This window comes from Trichomycterus rosablanca, chromosome 14 (assembly GCF_030014385.1).
Source record: "Trichomycterus rosablanca isolate fTriRos1 chromosome 14, fTriRos1.hap1, whole genome shotgun sequence".
Classification (NCBI taxonomy): domain Eukaryota; kingdom Metazoa; phylum Chordata; class Actinopteri; order Siluriformes; family Trichomycteridae; genus Trichomycterus; species Trichomycterus rosablanca.
Genome location: NC_086001.1, coordinates 17,697,751 through 17,717,842, shown reverse-complemented (window position 1 = coordinate 17,717,842; position 20,092 = coordinate 17,697,751). Strand labels below are relative to the sequence as shown.

Here is a 20,092-nt window from a genome sequence, read left to right as displayed (position 1 = left end):
TGAGGGTCCTGACCATTGAAAAACAGAGTTAAAGCAGGTAGAGAAATATATTGGTTACAGTCAGTAATTGTAGAACTACAAAGTGCTCCTACATGGTAATTAGAGCTGATAAAATGGACTACACTGATCATCCATAACATTAAAAACACCTAAACACAGTCATGTAGTGTGAACTTGGTATTAGTGGTTAAGGTAAGGTTCCTTTGCCATGTACAGCTTCTTTTCCTCAAATATCTGGACACCTTTACTTCCTCTGTATTGTGTCCACATTCCAGTTCCCAGTTTGTTCCAACATTTCACATCTCAAATTCCCTCAAACTAAAGAGCAGCATGGAGAGTTTATCTTCTATAAACCTTTTACTCTTATTCTGCCTCTGTCCCAACTTTTTATAGCAATCAGTGAACTCATTGGAAATCTTTTCTTTCAGAGAATAAAGACGCCAGAGAATTAACGAATCACAGTTTCTTCTTTTTATTACATTTTTACAGAACGTCAACTTTTTACACATCTGGATCTGGTTCATGAAGTCGTCTGGTGTTGTCTTGATGTAAAGACGACGTCTTAATGGCAGCATGTCTATCTGAAATCCCAATACATGCTTCCACATCAGTGGTATCTTCACACGTCGCGCATGTCTTCGGTCCTGACGCACCTCCACAAGTACAGAAACTGTGAACACACATTAAAAACACGTCAACCACCAGACCTGCATCCCTGATAGTTACAGTGTATCACAAAAGTGAGTACACCCCTCACATTTCTGCAAATATTTTATTATATCTTTTCATGGGACAACACTATAGACATGAAACTTGGATATAACTTAGAGTAGTCAGTGTACAGCTTGTATAGCAGTGTAGATTTACTGTCTTCTGAAAATAACTCAACACACAGCCATTAATGTCTAAATAGCTGGCAACATAAGTGAGTACACCCCACAGTGAACATGTCCAAATTGTGCCCAAATGTGTCGTTGTCCTTCCCTGGTGTCATGTGTCAAGGTCCCAGGTGTAAATGGGGAGCAGGGCTGTTAAATTTGGTGTTTTGGGTACAATTCTGTCATACTTGCCACTGGATATTCAACATGGCACCTCATGGCAAAGAACTCTCTGAGGATGTGAGAAATAGAATTGTTGCTCTCCACAAAGATGGCCTGGGCTATAAGAAGATTGCTAACACCCTGAAACTGAGCTACAGCATGGTGGCCAAGGTCATACAGCGGTTTTCCAGGACAGGTTCCACTCGGAACAGGCTTCGCCAGGGTCGACCAAAGAAGTTGAGTCCACGTGTTCGGCGTCATATCCAGAGGTTGGCTTTAAAAAATAGACACATGAGTGCTGCCAGCATTGCTGCAGAGGTTGAAGACGTGGGAGGTCAGCCTGTCAGTGCTCAGACCATACGCCGCACACTGCATCAACTCGGTCTGCATGGTCGTCATCCCAGAAGGAAGCTGACGCACAAGAAAGCCCGCAAACAGTTTGCTGAAGACAAGCAGTCCAAGAACATGGATTACTGGAATGCCCTGTGGTCTGACGAGACCAAGATAAACTTGTTTGGCTCAGATGGTGTCCAGCATGTGTGGCGGCGTCCTGGTGAGAAGTACCAAGACAACTGTATCTTGCCTACAGTCAAGCATGGTGGTGGTAGCATCATGGTTTTGGGCTGCATGAGTGTTGCTGGCACTGGGGAGCTGCAGTTCATTGAGGGAAACATGAATTCCAACATGTACTGTGACATTCTGAAACAGAGCATGATCCCCTCCCTTCGAAAACTGGGCCTCATGGCAGTTTTCCAACAGGATAACGACCCCAAACACAACCTCCAAGATGACAACTGCCTTGCTGAGGAAGCTGAATGTAAAGGTGATGGACTAAACCCAATTGAGCACCTGTGGCACATCCTCAAGTGGAAGGTGGAGGAGTTCAAGGTGTCTAACATCCACCAGCTCCGTGATGTCATCATGGAGGAGTGGAAGAGGATTCCAGTAGCAACCTGTGCAGCTCTGGTGAATTCCATGCCCAGGAGGGTTAAGGCAGTGCTGGATAATAATGGTGGTCACACAAAATATTGACACTTTGGGCACAATTTGGACATGTTCACTGTGGGGTGTACTCACTTATGTTGCCAGCCATTTAGACATTAATGGCTGTGTGTTGAGTTATTTTCAGAAGACAGTAAACCTACACTGCTATACAAGTTGTACACTGACTACTCTAAGTTATATCCAAGTTTCATGTCTATAGTGTTGTCCCATGAAAAGGTATAATAAAATATTTGCAGAAATGTGAGGGGTGTACTCACTTTTGTGATACACTGTATATAAAGGTTCTAATCAAGGTTGGCCTTTAGATGTCATCTGTTTCCAGCCTTTCGTGAAACCGCTGGAGGCTCCGCCATAAAAGCGTCTTCAGTGCAGCAGCCAGGGCTTCAGGTTCTGCGTACAAAGACTCATCCAGAGTGAAGATTTCATCCAGGAAGATCAGCATCTCACTCTGAGAGAGAGAAAAAGAATAAATAACAGATTACTAGCAGACAGTTGTATTCGAGATCATTTGTGGTGTAAAGAACATGCACCTGAAGATGGAATAAATAACGTACTGCCGTTCAGTCCATCTGGGCGTAACACACGAATAGATGAGAGCAATCAGCCGGTTCAGAAAGACTGTGAAAGTGTTTGACTACACTTGTAGTGCAGCACAGATTAATTCTAGACTCTATAGAGCACAGACTTTCTTACTAAAATGATCTGATGCACCCTCGCTCTTCCCAGAATTCCCAGCAGCACCAGCTCAAAGACGATGTCCATAAAGTTGACGTGCTGGATCTGTGAGTAGAAGGAAAATAGATTTTCTATTAGAATGGTAGGACTGTGGTTCTGACTGATGGTGTAGTCGCAATGGGTAACCGCATGGGTGGCATCTGGCAGTCGACACATATAGTAGTAAATATAGTGCCAGTTTCAGACTGAGTCAAACTCACCCCGATCTGCGCCAGCTCCACTTCGGCCCACATCCAATTAGTCAGATTCTCCAGCATCTGTATCAGCCGGTCGTACCTTCGGTGGAAGACATGCAGATCCTAGGAGAGAAATGCTCAAGACGTTATTAAATCATTCGTACATCACTTGAATTATTTGATACGTGTTTTTCTGTCATGTTACCCTCTTTTTTGCAGCCGCCAGTATGAGTGTAAAGATCTACACAGTCTGGACCTAGTCTTCGGGTTACTCATGGAACCACCCGTGCAGGAGGATCTGCCCGAGGGTGAGACGCTTGCTGGGCTTCTTCTTGAGGCATTGTTCGATCAGATGGCAGCAGGCTGGCGAGTGCGACAATGCAGATTTAAATTATACGGTGTTTAGATCTGAAGAAGATACACCGATTAGGCATAACATTATCACCACCTTCCTAATAACGTGGCCTCCATGGATCGGACTCGTTTGTCCAGCACATCCCACGGACGCTCGGTTGAATCGAGATCTGGGGAATCCATGGAAGGGTGGACATGGTCCTCAAATGCTTAGGTAGGAGCTCCGTGTCAGAGTGACCCAACCCATGGTTTCAGTGGTTATAATGTTATGCCTAGTTAGCGTATGTGCAGGTCTTAATGTATATATTTCCTTACCATGAGACACACCAGGTTTGAACACTAGACACCCTTTGGTGATCTCCTTCTTAGACCGAAATGGCAGGCGTCCACAAACCAAGACAAAAAGCAGTACGCCCAGACTCCAGACGGTCGCAGGGCAGCCATAGTACTTCTGCTTGGTTATCCACTCGGGTGGCGAGTATACCCACATGCCTACATGAACAAAGAGGACAAACTAGTACCCAAAGTCCAATCCAAAGTACCCATCCCCCCATTGGTGCGCAGTTACCTGAATACGTGTTGTAGGGAGTGTCCTTCAACAGGTCGCCGCATCCGAAGTCGATCAGCTTCACCTCCAGCGTCTCTGTGTTCAGAAGGACGTTCTGGAGCTTAATGTCCCTGTGTAGGACCGCACGATCACGGCAGTGGAGCACCGCCAAAACAACCTGCCGCATTACGTGCCGGGCGAACCACATCCTCAGCCTGCCCGTCTTGAGCATCAGCTGGTAGAGGTCTACGCAGGGGACTGGCCTCTCCAGGATCAGGACGCAGCGCTCGGGCGTGTAGATGAGATGAGGACAAATGATTTACTGTATATCCAGTCTATACGATATTTACTTCATCTGAAAGGCAAAGTCACTTACAATCCTTGTAAATCTGAGGTCGCCATCCTTCACCACGTATTTGATGGCAACCTAAACAAACACAAGTAAATCATCATTAGTAGATTTTTAATACAAGGGTTAGGAGAGACTCGATAAGGTCCTGGTAGGTCTCCAGGTGTCTGGAGCCGTGCTGACTGCATTTGCTCAAGGCGCTCCACAGGGTTCAAGTCTGGGAAGCCAGCTCACGAAACGAGACCTTCATCCAGGGTAGTACTCGGAAGTCTTGGTCATGCTCTTCTAGCTGTGCTGGAACATCCCATCTGTCCCAGTGACCCAATAAAGTCCTGGTAGGTCATCACAGGTATCTGGAGCCATAGGAGGATCCAGGGGAGGATCAACACAACAAACTGATACTCACCTGGTTCCCGTCCACCTTACGGACGCCTTCGTAGACTGAACCGCAGCCTCCCTTTCCCAGCAGCTCTCCGACGGTGTATCGGCTCTCAAAGCTGTCCGGGTTCGTGTCAGTCATCTTCTCCTCTTCACGTCGTCCATCGGCGGTTTCTCCTTTAGTGGTTTCTCCTTCAGCGGTTTCTCTTTCAGTGGGTTCTCCTTCAGCGGGTTCTCCTTTATCAGTTTCTCCTTTACCGGGTTCTCTTTCAGTGGGTTCTCCTTTATCAGTTTCTCCTTTACCGGGGTCTCCTTCAGTGGGTTCTCCTTCAGCAGGTTCTTCTTCAGCATTTTTAACACAAGTATCACCAATGATGCTTCATGTGTCATGTGGACCAAAAATAAGGGTCCAAATAAAGGTGCGGCGTACTCACCCTTGTTCTTGGGAACATCACAGATGACTTCTCCAGAACTGATCCCACCTACGAAGCCCAAGGGTTAAATATATAGTCACTAGAGTTCAATAGTGTGGGACTTGAATGTGGTGGTGTTAAGGTTACCTGGAGCTTCAGAAGACGCCTGCGGTTCCTGTGAGTCCTCTGACTGAATCTCCCTGTCCAATAACTTCTCACTGGAGTCTGATTTCGAATTGTCCTTGTACCCCTTCTGATTCAGACGCATTAAACTGGTGTTAAAGAGCCGAGAACTGAACCCCTCCCCTCCCGGAGTATAGTGGTGACGATAATTCACCTCGCTCTCGACTGTTTCTTCTCTCTCAGTCAGGTGCTGAATGGCACTGATCCACGCCCGTCTACCTGCCTCACAGTCGGCCTGGAACGTACAGCTCCTGTACACACACGGTGATAGATACAGATTATACAGGATGCAAACAGATAGACAGATTGAGTAGATAGATAAACAGATAGATAGACAGACATTCAGACAGACAGATGGATAGACAGATAGATAAATAGTCTGTCTATTGATCTGTCTATTGATCATATCTGTCTGTCTATCAATTATCTATTTATCTATAATCTATCTTCTTGTCTATCTGTCTATTCATATGTCTATCTAGAATCTGTCTGTTTATTGATCATCTGTTTGTTTGTCTATTGATCATCTATCTAGCTGTCTGTCTATCAGTCTGTCTGTCTATCAATCATCTTGTCTATCTATCTGTCTGTCTATTGATCATCTATCTGTCTGTATATCTGTCTGTGTGACTATCTATTTGTCTGTCTAATATTTGTCTGTCTGTCTGTCTATTGATTATCTATTTATCTATAATCTGTCTTCTTGTCTATCAGTCTATCCATATGTCTATCTAGCATCTATCTGTCTGTCTGCTTATTGGTCATCTGTCTGTCTGTCTGTCTGTCTGTCTGTCTGTCTATCTATCAATTATCTTGTCTATCTATTTATTGCCTGTCTGTTTATTAATCATCTGTCTGTCTATTGATCATCTATCTATCTGTCTGTCTATCTATCAGTCTGTCTGTCTATCAATCATCTTGTCTGTCTATTAATCATCTATCTGTCTGTCTGTCTGTCTATTTGTATGTCTAATATGTGTCTGTCTGTCTATTGATCATCTATCTGTCTGTCTATCTGTCCGTCTGCCTATCTATCTGTCTATTGATCACCTGTCTGTCTGTCTATTGATCATCTGTCTGTCTGTCTATTGGTTATCTGTCTGTCTGTCTGTCTATTGATCATCTATGTCTGTCTGTCTATTGATCATCTGTCTGTCTGTCTATTGGTTATCTGTCTGTCTGTCTGTCTGTCTGTCTATTGATCATCTATCTGTCTGTCTATTGATTATCTATCTGTCTGTCTATCTGTCCGTCTGCCTTTCTATCTGTCTATTGATCATCTATCTGTCTGTCTATCTGTCCGTCTGCCTATCTATCTGTCTGTTGATCATCTATCTGTCTGTCTATTGATCACCTGTCTGTCTGTCTATTGATTATCTTTCTGTCTGTCTGTCTATTGATCATTTGTGTGTCTGTCTATCTCTGATGATTATAGATCTGGACTTACCTTGTGGGCGTGACCACCCGGAAGCAGAAGCGTCGCCCGGCATCCTCGCAGCTCTGGACCGAACAGCGCTGCAGGTCTTCCGCCAGCACGGTGAAGTCACGCTGGGGGAATAGAACATAAAACCTTCTTATTTATACAGTTGATGATATTAACGCCGGTGAAATCCTCCCAGACTTAAACGCGACGGGACGGTTTGGGACACAGCCCGGCACAGAAGTCGAGCTCTGCTGTGATGCGCCTGAATGATGATGGGCGTACGACCGCGGTGCATTATGGGTATTTCACAGAGTCCAGGAGAAAGCTGATTTAGATCATGTAAAGTCATGTGACCTACCTTAAACCTCTTCTTGTAGAGAAGCTGATTGTTCTGTATGATGAACCACCGCCTGCAGAAATCAAACACATCGTAAATATAAAATATTGTTTATAAATATAATATTGAGTATATATATATTATATTGAGTGTATATATATATGATATTGAGTGTATATATATGATATTGAGTGTATATATATATAATTCCTAACATATACACTAAGCATCAGTGTACAGACCTGTTCCAGGTTTTAAACACACTCCTGGTCCTCTTAAACAGAAACCCCTCCATCAGGAGCGCTTCCTCGGCCTCCGTGCCGCCCCTGTGACCCGGGTCGCCCCCGGAGGACGCCCGGGGAGGCGCCCCGCAACACAGCACACGCAGAAACCTCTGTCTCAGAGAAGCAGCCATCGTAAATGAGGAGAAAATCTAAATGCTGCTCCTGAAGAGCACAGGTCCACATTGTGATGTCACAGCGTTCCGAGGGAGCAGAGTGAATTTACCTTTACCATATATGGGCATGACTGGATTCATGTGACTGCACATATACTGACTTGATTTCCACTGTGGGATGGCTTCTGGAGGGTCCTGGTTCGATTACCGGGTGAAATGTGCATGTTCTCCCCATGTCCTGGGGGTAACAGGGTACCCTAGGTATAAGTGTGTGTGACACACCCTGGTACTAACACACCCCATACCATGACACACCCTGGTACTGACACACCCCCATACCATGACACACCCTGGTACTGACACCCCCCATACCATGACACACCCTGGTACTGACACCTCATACATGTGTATGATGTGTGATTGTGTACTGATGTGTGTGTGTATTACATGTGTGTGTGTAAGGTTTGTGTAAAAGGTGTGTGTGTATAAGGTGTGTGTTTAAGACGTGTGGATAAGGTGTGTATTATGTGTGTGTATAATGTGTGTGTATAAGGTGTGTGTATTATGTGTGTATTGTGTACTAATGTGTGTATTGTGTACTGATGTGTGTATAACACGTGTGTGTGTAAGGTTTGTGTAAAAAGGTGTGTGTGTATAAGTTGTGCATTATGTGTGTGTATAATGTGTGTATAAGGTGTGTGTGTATTGTGTGTATAAGGTGTGTGTGTAAGGTTTGTGTAAAAGGTGTGTGTATAAGGTGTGTGTTTAAGACGTGTGTATAAGGTGTGTGTATTATGTGTGTATAAGGTGTGTGTGTGTATTATGTCTGTATAAGGTGTGTGTGTATTATGTGTGTGTATAAGGTGTGTGGATAAGGTGTGTATTATGTGTGTGTATAATGTGGTGTATTATGTGTGTATAAGGTGTGTGTGTGTGTATTATGTGTGTGTATAAGGTGTGTGTATTATGTGTGTATAAGGTGTGTGTATTATGTGTGTGTATAAGGTGTGTGTGTATTATGTGTGTGTATAAGGTGTGTGTGTATTATGTGTGTGTATAAGGTGTGTGTATTGTGTGTATAAGGTGTGTGTATTATGTGTGTGTATAAGGTGTGTGTATTATGTGTGTGTATAAGGTGTGTGTATAATGTGTGTGTATAAGGTGTGTATAAGGTGTGTGTGTATTATGTGTGTGTATAAGGTGTTTGTGTATTGTGTGTATAAGGTGTGTGTGTATTATGTGTGTATAAGGTGTGTGTGTGTATTATGTGTGTATAAGGTTTGTGTGTGAGGTGTGTGTATTATGTTTGTGTATAAGATGTGTGTATTATGTGTGTATAAGGTGTGTATAAGGTGTGTGTGTATTATGTGTGTGTATAAGGTGTTTGTGTATTGTGTGTATAAGGTGTGTGTGTATTATGTGTGTATAAGGTGTGTGTGTGTATTATGTGTGTATAAGGTTTGTGTGTGAGGTGTGTGTATTATGTGTGTGTATAAGACGTGTGGATAAGGTGTGTATTATGTGTGTGTATAATGTGTGTGTATTATGTGTGTATAAGGTGTGTGTGTGTGTGTATTATGTGTGTGTGTAAGGTGTGTGTATTATGTGTGTGTATAAGACGTGTGGATAAGGTGTGTATTATGTGTGTGTATAATGTGTGTGTTTTATGTGTGTATAAGGTGTGTGTGTGTGTGTGTATTATGTGTGTGTAAGGTGTGTGTATTATGTGTGTATAAGGTGTGTGTGTGTATTATGTGTGTGTAAAAAGTGTGTGTGTATAATGTGTGTGTATAAAGTGTGTGTATTATGTGTGTATAAGGTGTGTGTGTGTGTATTATGTGTGTGTATTATGTGTGTGTATAAGGTGTGTGTATTATGTGTGTATAAGGTGTGTGTATAAGGTGTGTGTATTGTGTGTGTATAAGGTGTGTGTATTGTGTGTGTGTATAAGGTGTGTGTATTATGTGTGTGTATAAGGTGTTTGTATTATGTGTGTGTACAAGGTGTGTGTATTGTGTGTATAAGGTGTGTGTATAAGGTGTTTGTATTATGTGTGTGTATAAGGTGTTTGTATTATGTGTGTGTATAAGGTGTGTGTATAATGTGTGTGTATAAGGTGTGTGTATAATGTGTGTGTATAAGGTGTGTGTATTATGTGTGTGTATAAGGTGTGTGTTATGTGTGTGTATAAGGTGTGTGTATAAGGTGTGTGTATTATGTGTGTGTATAAGGTGTGTGTATAATGTGTGTGTGTATTATGTGTGTATAAGGTGTGTGTGTTTTATGTGTGTGTATAAGGTGTGTAAATAATGTGTGTGTATAAGGTGTGTGTATTATGTGTGTGTATAAGGTGTGTGTATAATGTGTGTGTATAAGGTGTGTATATAATGTGTGTGTATTATGTGTGTATAAGGTGTGTGTATAAGGTGTGTGTATTATGTGTGTGTATAAGGTGTGTGTATTATGTGTGTGTATAAGGTGTGTGTATTATGAGTGTGTATAAGGTGTGTGTATAATGTGTGTGTATAAGGTGTGTGTATAATGTGTGTGTATAAGGTGTGTGTATTATGTGTGTATAAGGAGTGTGTATGATGTGTGTGTATAAGGTGTGTGTTATGTGTGTATAAGGTGTGTGTATTATGTGTGTGTATAAGGTGTGTGTATTGTGTGTGTGTATAAGGTGTGTGTATTATGTGTGTATAAGGTGTGTGTATAATGTGTGTGTATAAGGTGTGTTTTATGTGTGTGTATAAGGTGTGTGTATGATGTGTGTATAAGGTGTGTGTATAATGTGTGTGTATAAGGTGTGTTTTATGTGTGTGTATAAGGTGTGTGTATGATGTGTGTATAAGGTGTGTATAAGGTGTGTGTATTATGTGTGTATTATGTGTGTGTATAAGGTGTGTGTATTATGTGTGTGTATAAGGTGTGTGTGTGTTATGTGTCTATAAGGTGTGTGTGTATTATGTGTGTATGAGGTTTGTGTGTAAGGTGTGTTCATTATGTGTGTATAAGGTGTGTATAAGGTGTGTATAAGGTGTGTGGATAAGGTGTGTATTATGTGTGTATATAAGGTGTGTGTGTATTATGTGTGTATGAGGTTTGTGTATTATGTGTGTGTATAAGGTGTGTGTATAAGATGTGTGGATAAGGTGTGTATTATGTGTGTATATAAGGTGTGTGTGTGTATTATGTCTGTGTAAGGTGTGTGTGTATTATATGTGTATAAGGTGTGTGTATTATGTGTGTGTATAAGGTGTGTGTATAAGGTTTGTGTATTATGTGTGTGTATAAGGTGTGTGTATAAGGTTTGTGTGTAAGGTGTGTGCATAAGGTGTGTATAAGGTGTGTGTATAAGGTTTGTGTGTAAGGTGTGTGTATAAGGTGTGTGTATAAGGTGTGTGGTATTATGTGTGTGTATAAGGTGTGTGTGTGTTATGTGTGTATAAGGTGTGTGTGTATTATGTGTGTATGAGGTTTGTGTGTAAGGTGTGTTTATTATGTGTGTATAAGGTGTGTGTGTTTTATGTGTGTGTATAAGGTGTGTAAATAATGTGTGTGTATAAGGTGTGTGTATTATGTGTGTGTATAAGGTGTGTGTATAATGTGTGTGTATAAGGTGTGTATATAATGTGTGTGTATTATGTGTGTATAAGGTGTGTGTATAAGGTGTGTGTATTATGTGTGTGTATAAGGTGTGTGTATTATGTGTGTGTATAAGGTGTGTGTATTATGAGTGTGTATAAGGTGTGTGTATAATGTGTGTGTATAAGGTGTGTGTATAATGTGTGTGTATAAGGTGTGTGTATTATGTGTGTATAAGGAGTGTGTATGATGTGTGTGTATAAGGTGTGTGTTATGTGTGTATAAGGTGTGTGTATTATGTGTGTGTATAAGGTGTGTGTATTGTGTGTGTGTATAAGGTGTGTGTATTATGTGTGTGTATAAGGTGTGTGTATGATGTGTGTATAAGGTGTGTGTATAATGTGTGTGTATAAGGTGTGTTTTATGTGTGTGTATAAGGTGTGTGTATGATGTGTGTATAAGGTGTGTGTATAATGTGTGTGTATAAGGTGTGTTTTATGTGTGTGTATAAGGTGTGTGTATGATGTGTGTATAAGGTGTGTATAAGGTGTGTGTATAAGGTGTGTGTATTATGTGTGTATTATGTGTGTGTATAAGGTGTGTGTATTATGTGTGTGTATAAGGTGTGTGTGTGTTATGTGTGTATAAGGTGTGTGTGTATTATGTGTGTATGAGGTTTGTGTGTAAGGTGTGTTCATTATGTGTGTATAAGGTGTGTATAAGGTGTGTGGATAAGGTGTGTATTATGTGTGTATATAAGGTGTGTGTGTATTATGTGTGTATGAGGTTTGTGTATTATGTGTGTGTATAAGGTGTGTGTATAAGATGTGTGGATAAGGTGTGTATTATGTGTGTATATAAGGTGTGTGTGTGTGTATTATGTCTGTGTAAGGTGTGTGTGTATTATATGTGTATAAGGTGTGTGTATTATGTGTGTGTATAAGGTGTGTGTATAAGGTTTGTGTTATGTGTGTGTATAAGGTGTGTGTATAAGGTTTGTGTGTAAGGTGTGTGCATAAGGTGTGTATAAGGTGTGTGTATAAGGTTTGTGTGTAAGGTGTGTGTATAAGGTGTGTGTATAAGGTGTGTGGTATTATGTGTGTGTATAAGGTGTGTGTGTGTTATGTGTGTATAAGGTGTGTGTGTATTATGTGTGTATGAGGTTTGTGTGTAAGGTGTGTTTATTGTATAAGGTGTGTATAAGGTGTGTGTGTAAGGTTTGTGTATTATGTGTGTGTATAAGGTGTGTGTGTGTTATGTGTGTATAAGGTGTGTTTGTGTATTATGTGTGTGTATAAGGTGTGTGTATTATGTGTGTATTATGTGTGTGTGTGTATTATGTATGTGTATGAGGTGTGTGTGTATTATGTCTGTATAAGGTGTGTGTGTATTATGTGTGTGTATAAGACGTGTGGATAAGGTGTGTATTGTGTGTGTATAATGTGTGTGTATTATGTGTGTATAAGGTGTGTGTGTAAGGTGTGTGTATTATGCGTGTGTATAAGGCGTGTGTATAAGACGTGTGGATAAAGTGTGTATTATGTGTGTGTAAAATGTGTGTGTATTATGTGTGTATAAGGTGTGTTTGTGTATTATGTGTGTGTATAAGGTGTGTGTATTGTGTGTATTATGTGTGTATAAGGTGTGTGTGTATGAGGTGTGTGTGTATTATGTGTGTATAAGGTTTGTGTGTATTATGTGTGTATGAGGTTTGTGTGTAAGGTTTGTGTATTATTTGTGTGTATAAGGTGTGTGTATAAGATGTGTGGATAAGGTGTGTGTTATGTGTGTATATAAGGTGTGTGTGTGTATTATGTCTGTATAAGGTGTGTGTGTAAGGTGTGTGTATTATGCGTGTGTATAAGGCGTGTGTATAAGACGTGTGGATAAAGTGTGTATTATGTGTGTATAAGGTGTGTTTGTGTTATGTGTGTGTATAAGGTGTGTGTATTGTGTGTATTATGTGTGTATAAGTTGTGTGTGGATAAGGTGTGTGTATAATGTGTGTATTACGTGTGTATTATGTGTGTGTATTATGTTTTTGTATAAGGTGTGTGTATAAGGTGTGTGTAATATGTGTGTGTATAAGGTGTGTGTATTATGTGTGTGTATTATGTTTTTGTATAAGGTGTGTGTATAAGGTGTGTGTATTATGTGTGTGTATAAGGTGTGTGTATAAGGTGTGTGTATTATGTGTGTGTATAAGGTGTGTGTATTATGTGTGTGTATTATGTTTTTGTATAAGGTGTGTGTATAAGGTGTGTGTATTATGTGTGTGTATAAGGTGTGTGTATTATGTGTGTGTATAAGGTGTGTGTATTATGTGTGTGTATTATGTTTTTGTATAAGGTGTGTGTATAAGGTGTGTGTATTATGTGTGTGTATTATGTTTTTGTATAAGGTGTGTGTATTATGTGTGTGTATTATGTTTTTGTATAAGGTGTGTGTATAAGGTGTGTGTATTATGTGTGTATAAGGTGTGTATAAGGTGTGTGTGTAAGGTTTGTGTATTATGTGTGTATATAAGGTGTGTGTATTATGTGTGTATAAGGTGTGTTTGTGTATTATGTGTGTGTATAAGGTGTGTGTTATGTGTGTATTATGTGTGTATAAGGTGTGTATAAGGTGTGTGTGTGTATTATGTATGTGTATGAGGTGTGTGTGTATTATGTCTGTATAAGGTGTGTGTGTATTATGTGTGTGTATAAGACGTGTGGATAAGGTGTGTATTGTGTGTGTATAATGTGTGTGTATTATGTGTGTGTATAAGACGTGTGGATAAAGTGTGTATTATGTGTGTATAAGGTGTGTTTGTGTATTATGTGTGTGTATAAGGTGTGTGTATTGTGTGTATTATGTGTGTATAAGGTGTGTGTGTGTATTATGTGTGTATAAGGTGTGTGTGTATTATGTGTGTATAAGGTTTGTGTGTGAGGTGTGTGTATTATGTGTGTGTATAAGACGTGGGGATAAAGTGTGTATTATGTGTGTGTATAAGGTGTGTGTATTATGTGTGTGTGTGTATTATGTGTGTATGTAAGGTGTGTGCATTATGTGTGTATAAGGTGTTTGTGTGTGTGTATTATGTGTGTATAAGGTGTGTGTATTATGTGTGTGTTATGTGTGTATAAGGTGTGTGTGTAAGGTTTGTGTAAAAGGTGTGTGTGTATAATGTGTGTGTATTATGTGTGTAGATAAGGTGTGTATTATGTGTGTGTATAATGTGTGTGTATTATGTGTGTATAAGGTGTGTGTGTGTGTAAGGTTTGTGTGTAAGGTGTGTGTGTATTATGTGTGTGTATAAAGTGTGTGTATAAGGTGTGTGTATTGTGTGTATAAGGTTTGTGTGTATTATGTGTTTGTGTAAGGTGTGTGTATTATGTGTGTATAAGGTGTGTGTATTATGTGTGTGTATAAGGTGTGTGTGCGTATTATGTGTGTGTGTAAGGTGTGTGTATTATGTGTGTGTATAAGGTTTGTATTATGTGTGTGTATAAGGTGTGTGTATTATGTGTGTATAAGGTGTGTGTGTGTATTATGTGTGTGTGTAAGGTTTGTGTATTGTGTGTATAAGGTGTGTGTATTATGTGCGTGTATAAGGTGTGTGTGTGTTATGTGTGTATAAGGTGTGTGTGTGTATTATGTGTGTATGAGGTTTGTGTGTAAGGTGTGTTTATTATGTGTGTATGGTGTGTGTGTAAGGTGTGTGTATAAGGTGTGTGTGTAAGGTGTGTGTATAAGGTGTGTGTATTATGTGTGTATAAGGTGTGTGTATTATGTGTGTGTATAAGATGTGTGGATAAGCTGTGTGTATAATGTGTGTATTACGTGTGTATTATGTGTGTGTATAAGGTGTGTGTATTATGTGTGTGTATTATGTTTTTGTATAAGGTGTGTGTATAAGGTGTGTAATATGTGTGTGTATAAGGTGTGTGTATTATGTGTGTGTATTATGTTTTTGTATAAGGTGTGTGTATAAGGTGTGTGTATTATGTGTGTGTATAAGGTGTGTGTATAAGGTGTGTGTATTATGTGTGTGTATTATGTTTTTGTATAAGGTGTGTGTATAAGGTGTTTGTATTATGTGTGTGTATAAGGTGTGTGTATAAGGTGTGTGTATTATGTGTGTGTATAAGGTGTGTGTATAAGGTGTGTGTATTATGTGTGTGTATTATGTTTTTGTATAAGGTGTGTGTATAAGGTGTGTGTGTATTATGTGTGTATAAGGTGTGAGTATAAGGTGTGTGTGTATAAGGTGTGTGTATTATGTGTGTATAAGGTGTGTGTATAAGGTGTGTGTATTATGTGTGTATAAGGTGTGTGTATTATGTGTGTGTATTATGTTTTTGTATAAGGTGTGTGTATAAGTTGTGTGTATTATGTGTGTGTATAAGGTGTGTGTATTATGTGTGTGTATTATGTTTTTGTATAAGGTGTGTGTATAAGGTGTGTGTATAAGGTGTGTGTATTATGTGTATGTATTATGTTATTGTATAAGGTGTGTGTATAAGGTGTGTGTATTATGTGTGTGTATTATGTTTTTGTATAAGGTGTGTGTATAAGGTGTGTGTATTATGTGTGTGTATTATGTTTTTGTATAAGGTGTGTGTATTATGTTTTTGTATAAGGTGTGTGTATAAGGTTTGTGTATTATGTGTGTGTATTATGTTTTTGTATAAGGTGTGTGTATAAGGTGTGTGTATTATGTGTATTATGTTTTTGTATAAGGTGTGTGTATATGGTGTGTGTATAAGGTGTGAGTATAAGGTGTGTGTATTATGTGTGTGTATTATGTTTTTGTATAAGGTGTGTGTATAAGGTGTGTGTATTATGTGTGTGTATAAGGTGTGTGTATAAGGTGTGTGTATTATGTGTGTGTATAAGGTGTGTGTATTATGTGTGTGTATAATGTGTGTGTTTTATGTGTGTATAAGGTGTGTGTGTGTGTGTATTATGTGTGTGTGTAAGGTGTGTGTATTATGTGTGTATAAGGTGTGTGTGTGTATTATGTGTGTGTAAAAGGTGTGTGTGTATAATGTGTGTGTATAAAGTGTGTGTATTATGTGTGTATAAGGTGTGTGTGTGTGTATTATGTGTGTGTATTATGTGTGTGTATAAGGTGTGTGTATTATGTGTGTATAAGGTGTGTGTATAAGGTGTGTGTATTGTGTGTGTATAAGGTGTGTGTATTGTGTGTGTGTATAAGGTGTGTGTATTATGTGTGTGTATAAGGTGTTTGTATTATGTGTGTGTACAAGGTGTGTGTATTGTGTGTATAAGGTGTGTGTATAAGGTGTTTGTATTATGTGTGTGTATAAGGTGTTTGTATTATGTGTGTGTATAAGGTGTGTGTATAATGTGTGTGTATAAGGTGTGTGTATAATGTGTGTGTATAAGGTGTGTGTATAAGGTGTGTGTATAAGGTGTGTGTTATGTGTGTGTATAAGGTGTGTGTATTTTGTGTGTGTATAAGGTGTGTGTATTATGTGTGTGTATAAGGTGTGTGTATAATGTGTGTGTGTATTATGTGTGTATAAGGTGTGTGTGTTTTATGTGTGTGTATAAGGTGTGTAAATAATGTGTGTGTATAAGGTGTGTGTATTATGTGTGTGTATAAGGTGTGTGTATAATGTGTGTGTATTATGTGTGTATAAGGTGTGTGTATTATGTGTGTGTATAAGGTGTGTGTATTATGTGTGTGTATAAGGTGTGTGTATTATGTGTGTGTATAAGGTGTGTGTATTATGAGTGTGTATAAGGTGTGTGTATAATGTGTGTGTATAAGGTGTGTGTATAATGTGTGTGTATAAGGTGTGTGTATTATGTGTGTATAAGGAGTGTGTATGATGTGTGTGTATAAGGTGTGTGTTATGTGTGTATAAGGTGTGTGTATTATGTGTGTGTATAAGGTGTGTGTATTGTGTGTGTGTATAAGGTGTGTGTATTATGTGTGTGTATAAGGTGTGTGTATGATGTGTGTATAAGGTGTGTGTATAATGTGTGTGTATAAGGTGTGTTTTATGTGTGTGTATAAGGTGTGTGTATGATGTGTGTATAAGGTGTGTGTATTATGTGTGTATTATGTGTGTGTATAAGGTGTGTGTATTATGTGTGTGTATAAGGTGTGTGTGTGTTATGTGTGTATAAGGTGTGTGTGTATTATGTGTGTATGAGGTTTGTGTGTAAGGTGTGTTCATTATGTGTGTATAAGGTGTGTATAAGGTGTGTGGATAAGGTGTGTATTATGTGTGTATATAAGGTGTGTGTGTATTATGTGTGTATGAGGTTTGTGTGTAAGGTTTGTGTATTATGTGTGTGTATAAGGTGTGTGTATAAGATGTGTGGATAAGGTGTGTATTATGTGTGTATATAAGGTGTGTGTGTGTATTATGTCTGTGTAAGGTGTGTGTGTATTATATGTGTATAAGGTGTGTGTATTATGTGTGTGTATAAGGTGTGTGTATAAGGTTTGTGTATTATGTGTGTGTATAAGGTGTGTGTATAAGGTTTGTGTGTAAGGTGTGTGCATAAGGTGTGTATAAGGTGTGTGTATAAGGTTTGTGTGTAAGGTGTGTGTATAAGGTGTGTGTATAAGGTGTGTGGTATTATGTGTGTGTATAAGGTGTGTGTGTGTTATGTGTGTATAAGGTGTGTGTGTATTATGTGTGTATGAGGTTTGTGTGTAAGGTGTGTTTATTATGTGTGTATAAGGTGTGTATAAGGTGTGTGTGTAAGGTTTGTGTATTATGTGTGTGTATAAGGAGTGTGTGTGTTATGTGTGTATAAGGTGTGTTTGTGTATTATGTGTGTGTATAAGGTGTGTGTATTATGTGTGTATTATGTGTGTATAAGGTGTGTGTGTGTATTATGTATGTGTATGAGGTGTGTGTGTATTGTGTCTGTATAAGGTGTGTGTGTATTATGTGTGTGTATAAGACGTGTGGATAAGGTGTGTATTGTGTGTGTATAATGTGTGTGTATTATGTGTGTATAAGGTGTGTGTGTAAGGTGTGTGTATTATGCGTGTGTATAAGGCATGTGTATAAGACGTGTGGATAAAGTGTGTATTATGTGTGTGTAAAATGTGTGTGTATTATGTGTGTATAAGGTGTGTTTGTGTATTATGTGTGTGTATAAGGTGTGTGTATTGTGTGTATTATGTGTGTATAAGGTGTGTGTGTATGAGGTGTGTGTGTATTATGTGTGTATAAGGTTTGTGTGTATTATGTGTGTATGAGGTTTGTGTGTAAGGTTTGTGTATTATTTGTGTGTATAAGGTGTGTGTATAAGATGTGTGGATAAGGTGTGTGTTATGTGTGTATATAAGGTGTGTGTGTGTATTATGTCTGTATAAGGTGTGTGTGTAAGGTGTGTGTATTATGCGTGTGTATAAGGCGTGTGTATAAGACGTGTGGATAAAGTGTGTATTATGTGTGTATAAGGTGTGTTTGTGTTATGTGTGTGTATAAGGTGTGTGTATTGTGTGTATTATGTGTGTATAAGGTGTGTGTATAAGGTGTGTGTATTATGTGTGTATAAGGTGTGTGTATTATGTGTGTGTATTATGTTTTTGTATAAGGTGTGTGTATAAGGTGTGTGTATTATGTGTGTGTATAAGGTGTGTGTATTATGTGTGTGTATTATGTTTTTGTATAAGGTGTGTGTATAAGGTGTGTGTATTATGTGTGTGTATTATGTGTATGTATTATGTTATTGTATAAGGTGTGTGTATAAGGTGTGTGTATTATGTGTGTGTATTATGTTTTTGTATAAGGTGTGTGTATAAGGTGTGTGTATTATGTGTGTGTGTTATGTTTTTGTATAAGGTGTGTGTATTATGTTTTTGTATAAGGTGTGTGTATAAGGTTTGTGTATTATGTGTGTGTATTATGTTTTTGTATAAGGTGTGTGTATAAGGTGTGTGTATTATGTGTATTATGTTTTTGTATAAGGTGTGTGTATATGGTGTGTGTATAAGGTGTGAGTATAAGGTGTGTGTATTATGTGTGTGTATTATGTTTTTGTATAAGGTGTGTGTATAAGGTGTGTGTATTATGTGTGTGTATTATGTTTTTGTATAAGGTGTGTGTATAAGGTGTGTGTATTATGTGTGTGTATTATGTTTTTGTATAAGGTGTGTGTATTATGTGTGTGTATAAGGTGTGTGTATAAGGTGTGTGTATTATGTGTGTGTATAAGGTGTGTGTATTATGTGTGTGTATAAGGTGTGTGTATAAGGTGTGTGTATTATGTGTGTGTATAAGGTGTGTGTATTATGTGTGTGTATAAGGTGTGTGTATTATGTGTGTGTATATGGTGTGTGTGTATAAGGTGTGTGTATTATGTGTGTGTATTATGTTTTTGTATAAGGTGTGTGTATAAGGTGTGTGTATTGTGTGTGTATAAGGTGTGTGTATTATGTGTGTATAAGGTGTGTGTATTATGTGTGTGTATAAGGTGTGTGTGTATAAGGTTTGTGTATTATGTGTGCGTATAAGGTGTGTGTGTATAAGGTGTGTGTATTATGTGTGTGTATAAGGTGTGTGTGTATAAGGTGTGTGTATAAGGTGTGTGTATAATGTGTGTGTATAAGGTGTGTGTATAAGGTGTGTGTATTATGTGTGTGTATAAGGTGTGTGTGTATAAGGTGTGTGTATTATGTGTGTGTATAAGGTGTGTGTGTATAAGGTGTGTATGTGTAAGGTGTGTGTATTATGTGTGTGTATAAGGTGTGTGTGTATAAGGTGTGTGTATTATGTTTGTGTATAAGGTGTGTGTGTATAAGATGTGTGGATAAGGTGTGTATTACGTGTGAGTGTGTGTGTGTGTGTGTGTGTTTCAGTGCTTTCTGCACCATGGTCAGCATTAGGGTTCATAACTTCGTGGTCTTCATGCAGTAAGACTATTTGGGGTAATTAGGGTTGAGGGGTAATTGGCTGTGGGGTATAAAATATATAAGCACTGCAGGACGGATTAGCTGCATTCATCTTCCCCTCTTTCAGGACTGCCACCACCATGCTTCAAAGTAGGTGTGGCATTAGCCGGGTGCCTGGTCTCCTCCAGACAGGACTCATTTCTTCTGGTCTGAGAGACCTCAAGGTGCATTTTGGTCCGTCTTCCTCGATGGCTCAGATTGGCAGTAGGGGTGGCAGATGCCTGGTCTCCTCCAG

At 39.1% G+C, this 20,092-nt stretch overlaps 1 long non-coding RNA gene across 1 annotated transcript; it reads right to left on the bottom strand.

Moving 5' to 3' along the window:
• Positions 1 to 456: 456 nt before the first annotated feature.
• On the bottom strand, positions 457 to 2,732 carry LOC134326499 (uncharacterized). Its single transcript, XR_010014514.1, has 3 exons — positions 2,600 to 2,732; positions 2,303 to 2,493; positions 457 to 670 (listed from the first exon to the last, which is right to left on the bottom strand). It is a non-coding gene; the product is annotated as an uncharacterized LOC134326499 (long non-coding RNA).
• Between the last annotated feature and the right edge of the window lie 17,360 nt (positions 2,733 to 20,092).